At 36.8% G+C, this 13,370-nt stretch overlaps 1 protein-coding gene across 2 annotated transcripts in view; it reads right to left on the reverse strand.

Annotated features, from left to right (window-relative positions):
• sh3bp4a (SH3-domain binding protein 4a) overlaps positions 1-10,974 on the reverse strand; it is a 50,124-nt gene extending 39,150 nt beyond the window's left edge. Inside the window, exon 1 of one of the 2 annotated variants that reach the window (XM_079807533.1) lies at positions 10,874-10,974. The gene's annotated coding sequence lies outside the window, so the exon portion shown is untranslated. The remainder of the gene's footprint in view (positions 1-10,873) is intronic. The other variant, XM_079807534.1, reaches the window with a different exon arrangement.
• Positions 10,975-13,370: the final 2,396 nt, after the last annotated feature.

Here is a 13,370-nt window from a genome sequence, read left to right on the forward strand (position 1 = left end):
TGAAATTGAATAAAACCTGAAGCGCAGGACATCTGTGTATTTTCTCACCAGTGTGTTACTGGGGTGGTGCAGCCTTCACATCAGAGCTCTTGCATCATCACACAACCGTTTCATGACGCAACCAACATTTGTGATAAGCCGAGGTGTCTATGCAATGAAAGAGTGCCAAAGTTTGCTTCTCGTTTTTAGAGTGTATTTTGTTATGTCTATGAAGTGTTGTGAGGTTAAGAACAATCTTGCTTGAATAAGTTACTTAAATACTTGTATATTATTATTAATAATTATATTAAATAAATACAAATAATTTGATAATATTATAATATATTATTTATATTTGTAATATTTATATGAATATTTTCATAATGGTTTACAATAATAATATTACTAAATTATTTATATTTAATATAATTATGTTATAAAATAATGTTATATAAATAAATTGATAATATTAATATATTAAGAAATTATATTGATATTTTATTTTAATAGAAAAAATGTAATATAACTTAAAAATAATATATAATAATTAAATAAATTATATAAATAAGTTAGTAATATTTAGAATTATAAACTACTTATAACAGAATAGTCTCTTATTTATAAATTACTTATTTAATTATTATATATTATTTTATTAGTAATTTATAAATAAGTATAAATAAGAGACTATTCTGTTATTAGTAGTTTATAATTCTAAATATTACGGACTTATTTATATTATTGATTTAATTATTATATATTATTGTATAATTTATATTAAATATTTCCGTAATTTTATTAAAATAAAATATTATATTATATATATATTTCATATTTTACATTAATATATTTAAACAGTTTTTTTATATTTTATTTTAATTATACAATTGATACAAAATTATTTATATTTAGTATATTATAAATAATAATACATTTTTAATATTGCTTAAATATTTTAGTAATAAGATATTAAGATAATACAATTTGGAAATAAGTATAATATATTATTTATAATATTTTATATTTATATTTTTATTTTAATATTATAATTATTACTAGAACTATTTATATTAAATTAACAAAATAACTATATCAAATAAATCATTTCGTTATGGTTATTTAGAGTAAATGATCTAGATTTGTAATATTTATTTATATTTTTTAATTCATATCTAATTAATAATTTAATCATCCAAATATTAATAGTTTTAATGCAATTTATTTACCATATGAAATTAAATAAATAATTTAGCAAAAAAAAAAAAAAAGTTTTTACATTAGTTCATTTATTTAATATACTTATTGTATATATTCAATATATTTTAAAATAATTCAAGCCTGGAAAGCCAAACTCAAAACCATGCAGGGCCAGGAACAAGAAGTGACAAAGGTAATGAACTGACCATCTGCAATTCTAGATTTGCCATTTAGAAATCCACATCGCTCACAAATCAGCACAAATATGGAAGTGTAAATGCTCTAGGGTCTGTCAGGGTGTGCCTGGTGAGAAATGTAAAAAATAAATTGTGTTTTCAGTCTAGCATTAATGAAACTCAAGCTGCCACTTCAATCTCTCAGTCATTCGGACAGAATCAAACACCCAATTGGCCAAACTCCAGAATAGCAAGGGCCAATCAGATTTCCTCGTCTCAGATGTCCGACAGCCTGCATCTCAAATGTATGCATTGCATCTACATTTCAGCCACAGAGTCTTTCTCAGATGCCAAATACTTCCCGGAAGGCCCTTTTGGCTAGAAAATAAATGGAAGCACACATGATAACGACTAGATCTTTCCATTTAAAGAAAATCATTCAGAAATTGACCAAGTGGAGAAAACGCTCCATCTGTGACTGTCAGAGTTTGTTTGCTGTGACTTTATCTACGGAACACTTCATTAAATGGGACTTAAACATGTACTTAGACATTCGAAAGCTTTCATTAACTTAATTAACTATTATCAAAGCACATAATAAGAAGGCCTTTTCTCCTGATGAAAGTGGGAAACGACCAATGCTCTTGATCTCAAAATATATCCAAAATTTCACAACTGACCATTATATTTAGCATATAAACAATGACCACTTTGGGACGGGTCAAGCCTTCTCCTGGACAACGACTCTGTTTACAGAAACAGGAAGTGGCCAAACTATGACAGGAAGTGCCCTGGACAGACTGACAGAATAAAGGAGAAACAGCAAGAGAGGAAAAGAGAAAAAGAAAGAGAGGAAATGCTTGGCTGATGAGTAGCTGGCGTCCCTCCCCATCTCCTCCTCCTCCTGCTGTGTGTGTGTGTGTGTGTGTGTGTGTATCTGAAGCCCTGCAGCTGGAAATGGGCTGCCACAGACTGGAATTTCATATCGTTCCTCAGCTGATAGAACATAAACAGCACAAGAATCTCACTCATAACCCCGAGCTTCCTCTGGGCCAAATATAGGAAGCAAAAACGCCAAAGAACGCAGACAAACTACAGATGTCAAGCAGCCCGTCAGTCAGCTGAATCAGTGATCGAGGTGAATGTACGGTGAAGATGCCCTTATATGACATGTAACGAACACATAAAAACAGCAAATCTCACTAAAGCATGTCTCTCACTTCACATAAAAAATACCACTAACGAATATATTGCCAGAAGTATTGGGACGCCCCTCCAAATCATACAGGTGTTCCAATCACTTCCATGGCCACAGGTGTATAAATCAAGCACTAGGCATGCAGACGCTTCTACACACATTTGTGAAAGAATGGGTCAACTCAAGCGTGGTACCGTGATATTGCACAGGTGGCAACCTAAGTCCATTTGTGAAATATATATATATATATATATATATATATATATATATATATATATATATATATATATATATATATATATATATATATATATATATATAATATATATATAATATATATATAAACATATATATATATATATATATATATATATATAAACATATATATATATATATATATATATAAATATATATATAAACATATATATATATATATATATATGGAAATATAAGAGTTGGTAGAATATAACCCAATGAGTTCCTTTACTTATATTTGAGATTTTTCAGCCACATATGTCAACCACCCATGTACAGTGCATGTATATTTTTATTATATATATATATATATATATAAAAACGTTATAAACTGTGTGTGTCTAATATTTATACACACACACACACACACACACACACACACATATGTATGTACAGACATTTTAGCTTTTTTTTTTTTGAAACCCCATTATGATTATTACAACCATTTTTAAATTAATATATCAGCATAATAAAAGGCAATACATATTTCATGATTTAAAATCACAATTAAATTGGAAATTAATACTCATAAATGTCATGAAAAGTTCAGTCCCCTGGTTGAAATCCTAAGGATTTAAATTCTCTCTTTCGCTCTCTCTGATGATTAAAAACATTTTTCTCCAAAAATCTCATTAACATAGTCCAAGAAAGAAAACCTCATAAATAAATCTCATTTTGGAGAAAATGTATGTAATTGTCATGAACAGAAATGCAATAAATAAATACATTTTTCTCCAACAAACCAATTTCTAGTTTCATTTTGATTTTGAGCTTAAAATACGAGCCTTTCTTGACACGTTTCATGCTTCTACTTGAGCGAAATGGACAAAGATGGCTATTTTGTATATAAACACATCTGCGGCCGATGAATCACCAGGAATCAGAGAGTTAGACAACAGGCTTGAATAGATGCCCGAGACATGAGTCCTGAAAACAAACCGCCCAGGTCTTGGTCCTGATCCCGGCTAAAGACACCCACTGATACCATCAACAATACACTCCCTCATCCCGACACACAGAAAAAGCAAAAGAGAGTATGTAATTCTAGGCTATTCTGAGTAATACTTACCCTTAGCTGAACTGAAACCAGTGGCTTTCTTTAAACATAGCATCATAACGCAGGCCGTCTATAATAGTCGCATTCATATTGGAAGAGCGGCCAAGGGATATGGGAATGGAAAGAGCATTTGGATGGGAGTCGGAGCAAAGTGTTTCTAGATCAGGCCTGCTTGCCTCAGGATAAACGCTGTAAAAGCCACAATATACTTACAATGTAATCTCTCCTGATGGCCAGCGCTGAAACATTAAATCCTCGTAAAACGATCTGCCATTTTATGCCCTGTCTTTCACAGTCTACTGCCATCTGACTCCAGGGGGATTTTAACACTGCTGTTCTAAGCTGGACTAACATGGCTTTATGTACAGTGGCACGACACAAATAATAGAAAGTGTTTTTTGGCTGATAGGCCTTTCTGTGAAAGGAATGCTACAGCTTTGATCCAAGTTAAGCCATATGGAGAACATCTGTGACGTGTTGCTTTTTGTTTGATTTACTGCATAATTTATTTTTAGTTATTTTGCTAGTTAGATGTGTTTTTTTTTCTGTAGTTTTGGCATTGATTCTTAAATTAGCTTGCTGTGCTAAAGGTTGCCTAAGGGTGTGTTCACACTTGTCATGTTTGGTTTGATTAAAACGAACCCTGGTGCGATTGCTCTGTTGGGGCGGTTCATTTGAATATGTGTGAAACAAGCGGGCCGAGGCCCCTGAGGCCGTGTTCACAGCTCGGTTTGTTTGGTTTGGACCAAAAAAAAACATTTAGACCTGGTCTGCTTAATGTTAGGGATGGCTCGATACCACAATTTTGGCTTCGGTACGGTACCACAATCTAATACCAAAGTACCGATATTAAATCGATACCATGCAGGGTCTGAATTTTGCCGCGGGAATTGCGCATAATTTTACTCACTCTCGCAGGTTTGAGGTTTATCACGCGGGAAATTAACGCAAATGTTTATTATTAAATGAATCAAAAAAAGATGATCAAATCAGTCATTTGGAAACTTTCTTGTGCAAAGTAATTTCAGCAATACACCCTTCTCTAGCTCTCAAAATGAGCTAGAGAATTCAAAACTTATGCTTTCGTTGCGGGACAGCTGATGGAAATCACTGGCCACGTCTTTTTAAATCTTGCCAATTTGAACATGCGAGTGATTTTATAGCATTCCGTCATACATGGGGATGGGAGCTAAGAGAGAGTTTTCTTTGCGCTCATACTAACGACAAACACACAAGCCTAATGCTGCGTTCACACCAAACGCGAATAGAGCGTCTGGCGCGAGTGATTTCAATGTTAAGTCAATGGAAAGGCTCGTTGACGCGCGTCTGGAGGTTCCGCGGCACGAAGGACGCGAATCCGCCTCATTCGCGCGTCCAGTTCGCGCGAATGACGCGAATTGAGCGTCTTGCACGATATGCGCGTTACACGTGAATGGTGCTTTTGTGCATTCACGCGTTTGAAACGAATTCGTGTCTGACGCCAGAGTTGAAAAATTTGAACTTTGAACTTTTCGTCAATTCGCGCCGCGTTAACCAATCAGGAGCCTGCTCGCTGCTGTCACGTGGCGAAGTGACGTGATGAGAAACCCTGCAGAATGTAGTTGTTTAAAGCTCAAATCTGTGGTTTATTTATAAAGAGAGCGCATATTTAAAAAAAATAATCTTGTGTTTTTGGAGTTGTGAGATCCAGGCGATCACCGGGCAATCACCGCTCATAACCCCGGCGAGGGCAGACTTTCCTCTGCCAGTCCTTCTGATGTTTGCCGCTGGCTCTGATGTCCTGTAGTGGTTCATCTTGTGTGGATCTAACGGCCGATCTTTGGTGTCATGAATCTATCATTTGTTGTCTGCCAAATTGTTTTGACTGAGGGCAAAGAGAAGTTTCATAACTTTATATTTTAAGGATATTTAAATATACATGCAGTGAAGATAATGTAGGAGTTGCCTGGACCACATTTGTGTGGCTATTAATGCTTAATATATATTTTTAATGAAAATGAAGAGGCAGAGTGGTGTTTTATGACATATTTCTCCTGGAGTGCCTTGAACGCACGTCAATTTCGCTTCGCTAACTCGTTGCGGACGCGCGAATGCATTCAAAATGTTTGCGCGTGAAACTAGATGCGGTAGACGCGATTTTGACCCTCTATTCGCGTTTGGTGTGAACGCAGCATAAAGAGCGTCGTGCATTCCAAATTAAGTTGTTTTTCCTTAGTCAAATACACACAAACTTATGTCAAATGTCCATCTTTGGTGAGCAGTCACATAAACACAGTTGGTTATGTCTTGCGCGAATATAGTGCAATAGTATGTGTGCAAATATTATGAAATCCAAACGTCATTGGTTGAAACGAACGCTGGAGATTTCAATATATTTAAACAATACGATCTTATGTATGTGCGTTGATCAGTGTTAAAAGAAAATAAATGTCTAAATTAGATTGTTTGATTTATGCACTCACCTGTCGATCTCTTAATGTCTTATACAAGGCAGGAATGGCAAGAGACAAATGCTTGGCAAGGTTTGATGGTTCTTCAGCAGTTTTATAAGCAAAGCAATTTCAAATTTCACTTCTACTTCTCTCTTTATTAACTCCTTTTGTGCGTGTTGAGTGAGATTCAACTGCTGTATTCATTTTGTTCCTCTGGCACCACATTTGCCGGTTTCGCGTCAGTTTGGGTAGCGCACTGCCACCTAGCGGTGAACTTCGAAACAGCAGCATATACCGAAATGAGAAAATTCTTGATTTCGTACCGTTTGAAATAAAATACATATTGGTATTTTCCCAGTTCCGGTATACCGCGCATCCCTACTTAACGTTCACACTGACATTTTAACACCGAACCAAAAGATACCCAAACTAAAGGAACAGGGATATGTTCACGACCTGATTGGTCGCTTTTATGATACCAAACATCCAAAACAATGCTGTTTGCCAGACTAAATGTGCTCGTTGTGTGTGCGTAGCCTACATATGATGGTATTTTGACCAGCTGAGAACTCGTGAAGAGCTTATAAAATGTGTCCCTCCGTCACACACACAAATGAAGATCTGCAGCGAGGAGACGCGGAGACACACCCTGAAAAGATGGGTCTCTGTCCGCTTACAAGTGTGAAGACACTTGGCAAGTTTGGTTCGATACAGTTGCTCTGTTAGTGCGATTCAAATGCTGTACACCAAACAAGCGGACAGAGACGGCTAAAAAATATGGGTCAGTGTTACTAACTATTCGATGGAAAGTAGCTAAAGCCTGATCAAAAATTCGCAAAAAAAAGTGTTCCTACTATGGAAGTCAATGGCTACCGTCAACTGTCTGGTTACCAACATTAATCAAAATATCTTCTTTTTAGTTCAACAGAAGAAAAAAACTCATACAGCATTTGGGTGAGTAAATGAAAACAGAATTTTCATTTTTAGGTGAACTTTCCCTTTAATGTGGCGTTCACACCGGACGCGAATGACGCGACTAAATCGCACTATTCGCGTGAAGTTGGACGCTTGAACATTTTGAGTTTACTCGCTTCAGTCGCGCGTGACATTCGCTTCACAAAAGACGCAAATTTGCGTCATGGGAGGGGCTTCTGCCAGCCGGCTCGTCTCATTGATAAATGGCTGACATGGGCTGTGTTTACACGTCTTTTTTGTTAAAATCTACTGTTAATGTGTGACAAAACGTAGTTTTAAGACTTTTTCAGGCGATAATGTAGTTGTTTAAAGCTCAAATCTGTGGTTTATTTATAACATTTACATTATACATATACATTTTATCTGGCGTTTTCAGAGTTGTGAGCTCCAGTGGATCAGCAGCGCTCATTAACCCCGGCGAGAGCAGCCTTTCCTCGGCTAGTTCTTCAGACATTTGCCGCTGGCTCTGATGTCTCTGTGGTGTCTCGAGCTATAATTCGTCTTGTGTAGATGTAACGGCCGAGCTTTGGTCTCATGGATCTATAATTTGTTCCCTGGCAAATCGTTTAAGCTGAGGACAAAGTGAAGTTTCATTACTTTTTATTTTTAGGCTATTTAACTTTGCGTTACCGTTGTAGCCGACTAGCACTGACTTTCAATGTTTGACTGAATTGTTTGCTTTATTTCATGTGTAGCTTATTATACCTTTTACTTATACTTTTGTATTATTGATTATACATAAACTTGCATTTAACAAAAAGAGACTGGGCTGTGTTTCATGTCATTTAATGTTATCACAGTGATACTCACAATGTCTGAACCAGATATTAATATCCAGATTTTCTCCTTATTGTTGTCACTACTAGAGCAAGCTCCTGATGTGTCAACGTGGCGCGAATATCCGCCAAAGTTCAGATTTTTCAACTCGGGTGATTTGCGTCATTTGCGCGAATCACGAGGTCAACTTATGACCTTCGCATGGTTTTTACATTCAGAAACATCATAATGAATAACTAATAGGCTATTGCCCTGGTTGTGAGGCTCTCTGAAGAAACGCTCGGTTTTTATGGGCGTGCCGCACTGAAGACTTGGAAGTAATCGCCCACGGCTAGGATTGGATAAGATTTGAAAATTTAATGAGCTTCAGCTCCCCTCAGTACATGTGGGAATCTGGGGAAACACTCACAGGGCTCGAAAAATATCTTTATCAAACAAACATAATGATTTATCTCTCATCCACCCGCGATTGATTGGAATGTTTTTTTTTGTATTACTTGGCCGGCCCGATTAGTGAATATAACCGCGAACCGTACACACACATGCTTTATTTCACTATTTAAGATAGCCCGTCGGCAGGCCGGTGATACGTTTTGGTAGCCCCGGGACGTTGGGCTTTGCAAGCCCTGTCCCATAATGTTACAAGTCCGAGTCTGATCCCGAATGAACCAATAACACCTCAAATAAAGGATACTCCAGCCTGTGACAGCGTGCTAAGGTTTGTAATCAATAGATATCAAACGATCTGTAACAATGCAGTACGAACACATATAAAAACATGTTTTACTCACATAAGTGTGTTGCGCCGTTACTGTCGGATCCAATATAGAAGGCACAGCATTATGTTTTAATCTCAATATGTCTGCAAATCCAGTCTCGACCTGCGTCTTGTTTACAAACGAATCCGCGGTGAAATGAAGCGAACAAAACGCGCAACGCCTTACACACGTGAGCTGGAACCGGCATGTTTATTGCCCGGTAGCGTGACCCGTTTAGCTCCACGAGTCGGTGGGCGGGGCTTGAGGCAGCGCTTCTGCCTTCTATGACGTCAATGGTCGACATATTCTGAGATCTCTCGTTTTCTGGGCCTGGTGTCAATAAAAGCTTTTCTTTGACTAACAATGACGTTTTTAGCTCCAAAACTTTTATATATCAAAGGCTCAAGGGAAAGTTTATTTCTCAATTCATCACCCCTTTAATTGTAATGGCTTGTTCCGTCTGTTTATTTAGCAGTTTAAAACTTCAGATCAGGGTTTTTTAACTTACTAAAGGTGCAGAACGCCACATGGCAACTTTTCGGGACTGCAACAAGCAAAAATAAATCGTAACCATTACAAAGAGTAAAGATAAAGCGTCTAACAAGGTCTACGTGCATTCATTCTAATGGCTTGTTTTCCACCAAAAAAAATTACACATATAATTGTTTAAAACTCATGACTTTACTTGTCGTACTGAAGCCAAGCTTTAGTTCCATTGTAAGCGTGTTACAAGCATCTTTTGTTTGTTTTTACCAACCGAATGAAAAGTCCTAATCAAAAAAGACAATGTTTCTGTGGTTATCGACACACTTTAACTTGTGTAGAATCCGGAACATTCCTTGAAGGAAAGCCTCTTTATATCTTGACTTTCAAGATTTCAAGATGTATTCGAACTCAACAAATGTGGTTTCACTGCAAGCGAGTTTGTACAAAACAAGTTAACGTTATATTCTACAGTTAAAAAACATTCAATACGGATATAGAACATAACTTTGTTATTCAAAATACACAAGCACACACACGCCCATACGGATCTAAAGTAGCAGCCATTTGTTCTGCAAGCCATGAATATTTAATACACCACCTAACTTGAAAATAAATTGTTAATATAACAGAGGGAAAGCTGAGGTCTTGTAGGAAAACGAGACTGAGTTATGCCACAGGTCAATCCTGTTCCATTCAAAGTCTGAAAGGAATGTGGGAAGGGGAGGGAGGAAGAGGAGAGGGATCGACGGCAGGGAATGGGAGCGGAGAGAGAGGGAGGGAGAAGGGGGTGTATAGGATGTCCTCCTCACCATTAGAAATGACCACCAGGGTGGTCGTGACTATCAAACACTGATAACCACGGTAACTAATAACCAAGTGTCAAACGAAAACAAGTCGTTCCTAATGAAACTGTACCATTGTAATCAGAGTTTCAGTAGTTTAGTAATTCAAATTAGACACTGTTACCAAATTCATACTGTATTCATTCTTTTTTAGTAGTAGAACTGCAGTTACTTCGGTATAGTATTATAGTGGTTTTAAATGGGTTTGACCATTTTGCCAAATTAAAAGTATTCAAAAAATAACACAGGTAGGCATTGGCTATATCTCGATGAAGACAACATTTGCTTACAACAATAAGTGATGGTTCACAAAGAGAATTCTGGGAATATCAATTATAATTGATAATTTAAGCTTTTTACTTTATACCCTACTACTTAACTGTACAAGTTGGTTAAATAGGTACAAATTAAGTGTAAATGAGTTCATTCAAATAATAAATCCATAATTTCTAGGTCTAAAACCCGTTATATATGTAATGTATTAGTCAATTTTGCCTTATTAATACACCCATTTTAAGTTTATACATTTCAAATGTGAATACACCTGATACGTGTGCATCATTGCAACTTCAGGCTTGTAAAAGCAGCAGAAATGTTACAAGAAACGCATGTTCTACTTAACACTGAGCGCTCAGACAGGGACACAAACATTTCGGAGGTTTCAAAATATAATCCGACTGGTTTCAAAAGCAGGCGTGAGGATTGACAGGCACAAAACGCGCAACGATGGTGTAAACTCACCTCTGCATTCCTGTTATGTTTATCCACAGCAGCGCGCAGTTGTAGTGTTGAGTTGGTCACTTTGTGCTCCTTTGTGGTTCTTGGGCAAAACGAGTCTCGCAACGCATCTGGGCGGGGTCGGAGCGCCGGTGATGTCACGGAGAGGGGCGGGGAGTGTGAGGCGGCTGGGCGGAGCCTGGGAGCCGGTGGTTCGCCATCTGTCACCGCGGGCCCTCAAGGAAAATCACTTTTCCCCTGGCGTCTGGAGTTTGCCTGATCAATTATTAATTTTCTTTGAGTGATGATGCGGATGATATTCACTCTATACCCTCCATCAAGCTTTCAATCTCTTTAATACATACTTATACTCCCAAGAATATTAATATACTCAATTCTCTAATACAGTCATATTTATTACTTAATGAATGACACGTTTTTGTGATTAAATAAAAGTGCATTAAACATGTAATCAACAAAGACTTACCTGTTCAATGATGAAAATATAAATTTCTTTTGTTGCACAGTCAAAATGTCAAGGTGATATACTGATAGATTGCAACACATGAAAAGGCTTTAAAATATTTCAATTAAAGGCTGAATCCTGTAATAAAAAGGGTAGCGTGGCAGATTTGCTTCCAAATCATCAGAAAAGGTGAAGCGGCTTAAAGCGTACACTCTCAAAAATAAGAGTACAAAATTGTACCTTTTAAGGTACAAGTGCACTTGTTTTTGTACCTCTAAGTCACACTGTAAAAAATTTATAATCTTCCCAACTCAAAATTTTCTAGTGACTGGTCACATCTAAAAGTTTCAATTGGCCAATTGAATTTCTGTGAATTTAATTTTATCCATTGTGGCAACAGCCTGTTAACATGGGCTCAATTAGAAATAATATGTTGAGCCAATGGAAAAATGTAATTTACCAACACTGTAAAAAATGTCAGGCCTCTCCAATTTAAAATTTTTCTAGTGACCGATCACATCTAAATTTTTCAATCTGGCCAACTAAAACATAGATGTGATCAGTCACTAGAAAATTTTGAATTGGACAAATGTTTTACAGTGAAACTGTGAGGTTGGTCCAATTAAATATTTTAAATTGTAGTAACAATTGTTTATTTCTCACTGTCCCAAAAGACAAAAATGACTAAAAACATAAATATATTAAGCATAATACAGAAACAGACAACAGGGTTGACATTTTATCACATTCCTTTATTAACAAGTAAATTCCAACACAGGATATTTGGGTGAAAATACCTTATTTTCAATAAGGAAAAACTCTGAATTCAAGAAGTCTTCTGCATAACAGGATGTCTTAATGTGGTGAAGAAAACACGGCACTGCATAGGCTAAAAACCTGCAAATAAAAATAAAAACTAACATTAATGACAAAGTTCCCCTGCATCACATCTGGCAAGAGACAGAACAGAAATTTCTTCATTATATAATGAGGATGAGACGAATGAATGGACATAAGAAAATCACGAGCTTGACGTGTTTGATATTAAAAGGCAATAACTTAAGCCCTGAAAGAGGCCGACGCCAAACGCACCGTGTTCAACAGTCGCATGCCGCACATTTCACACAAATGACGTAATTTCCTTATTACCTATTGTTTTAGACATATAAGACATGAGGAAAATGAAACTATTGGCTACAGGCTACCATTAGATAATTATGTGGTAAACGAGAACACACTCATGAAAACAATGAATGCATGAACTCGTGATTCTACAAAATGTCTTTTAAACTTCATACCCGGTCATAAAGCAAAACTCTGGAGAATAATTTCAGTGCTCAATACTCACCAACGTCTTTGTGAGATGAATATCTCTCTATTCTCTTGGGAATGTGTTTCGGTCTTCAGCACCGGCTGGTTCGGCTCCGCTCGCGCTGCCGCTCCCGCGATCCGCATTTGAAATCTCCACACAAACGGTTTTCTTCAAGTGCATTTTGCGCATGCGTATACCGTTTTTCGGACGTATGACTTGTTCAGCCAACATGGATTTTTCACTTCGACTTCATAGATTGACTGAGCACAATTAAATATGTTCGGTGAATATACAATTATAATTTTGAGTGAAGACCTTAAGCTATGATTAGTACAATGCATCTTTTTGCATGGCGATAATTATTTGGAAGTCATTTATTGGGCCAATATGTAATGATCAATTTGCACAATTTTTCCCCCCAATTTTTTTTTTACAGTGCAGGGGTAGGCAAGTTCAGTCCTAGAGAGCTTATGTCCTGCAGAGTTTAGCTCCAACCCTACTAAGCCACCACAGTATAAAACTCATGACTTCCAGCATGCATTGCAAGATTAAGAATGTCACCATTGTTGAGATTCAAATGCTGATTCTTGATGTGCGTCTAAACGCCGGCGCTACGTCATATTCTCGCGCATGCGTCGTGGAGGCACACACGGAAGACAAGAAGAGGTTAAATAAAGTCGTTATTTTGATTTTTTTTTGCGCACAAAAACTATTGTCGTCGCATCGTAAAATTATTGTAGAGC

The sequence above is a fragment of the Gobio gobio genome (genome assembly GCF_949357685.1).
Source record: "Gobio gobio genome assembly, chromosome: 24".
In the NCBI taxonomy this organism is placed as follows: domain Eukaryota; kingdom Metazoa; phylum Chordata; class Actinopteri; order Cypriniformes; family Gobionidae; genus Gobio; species Gobio gobio.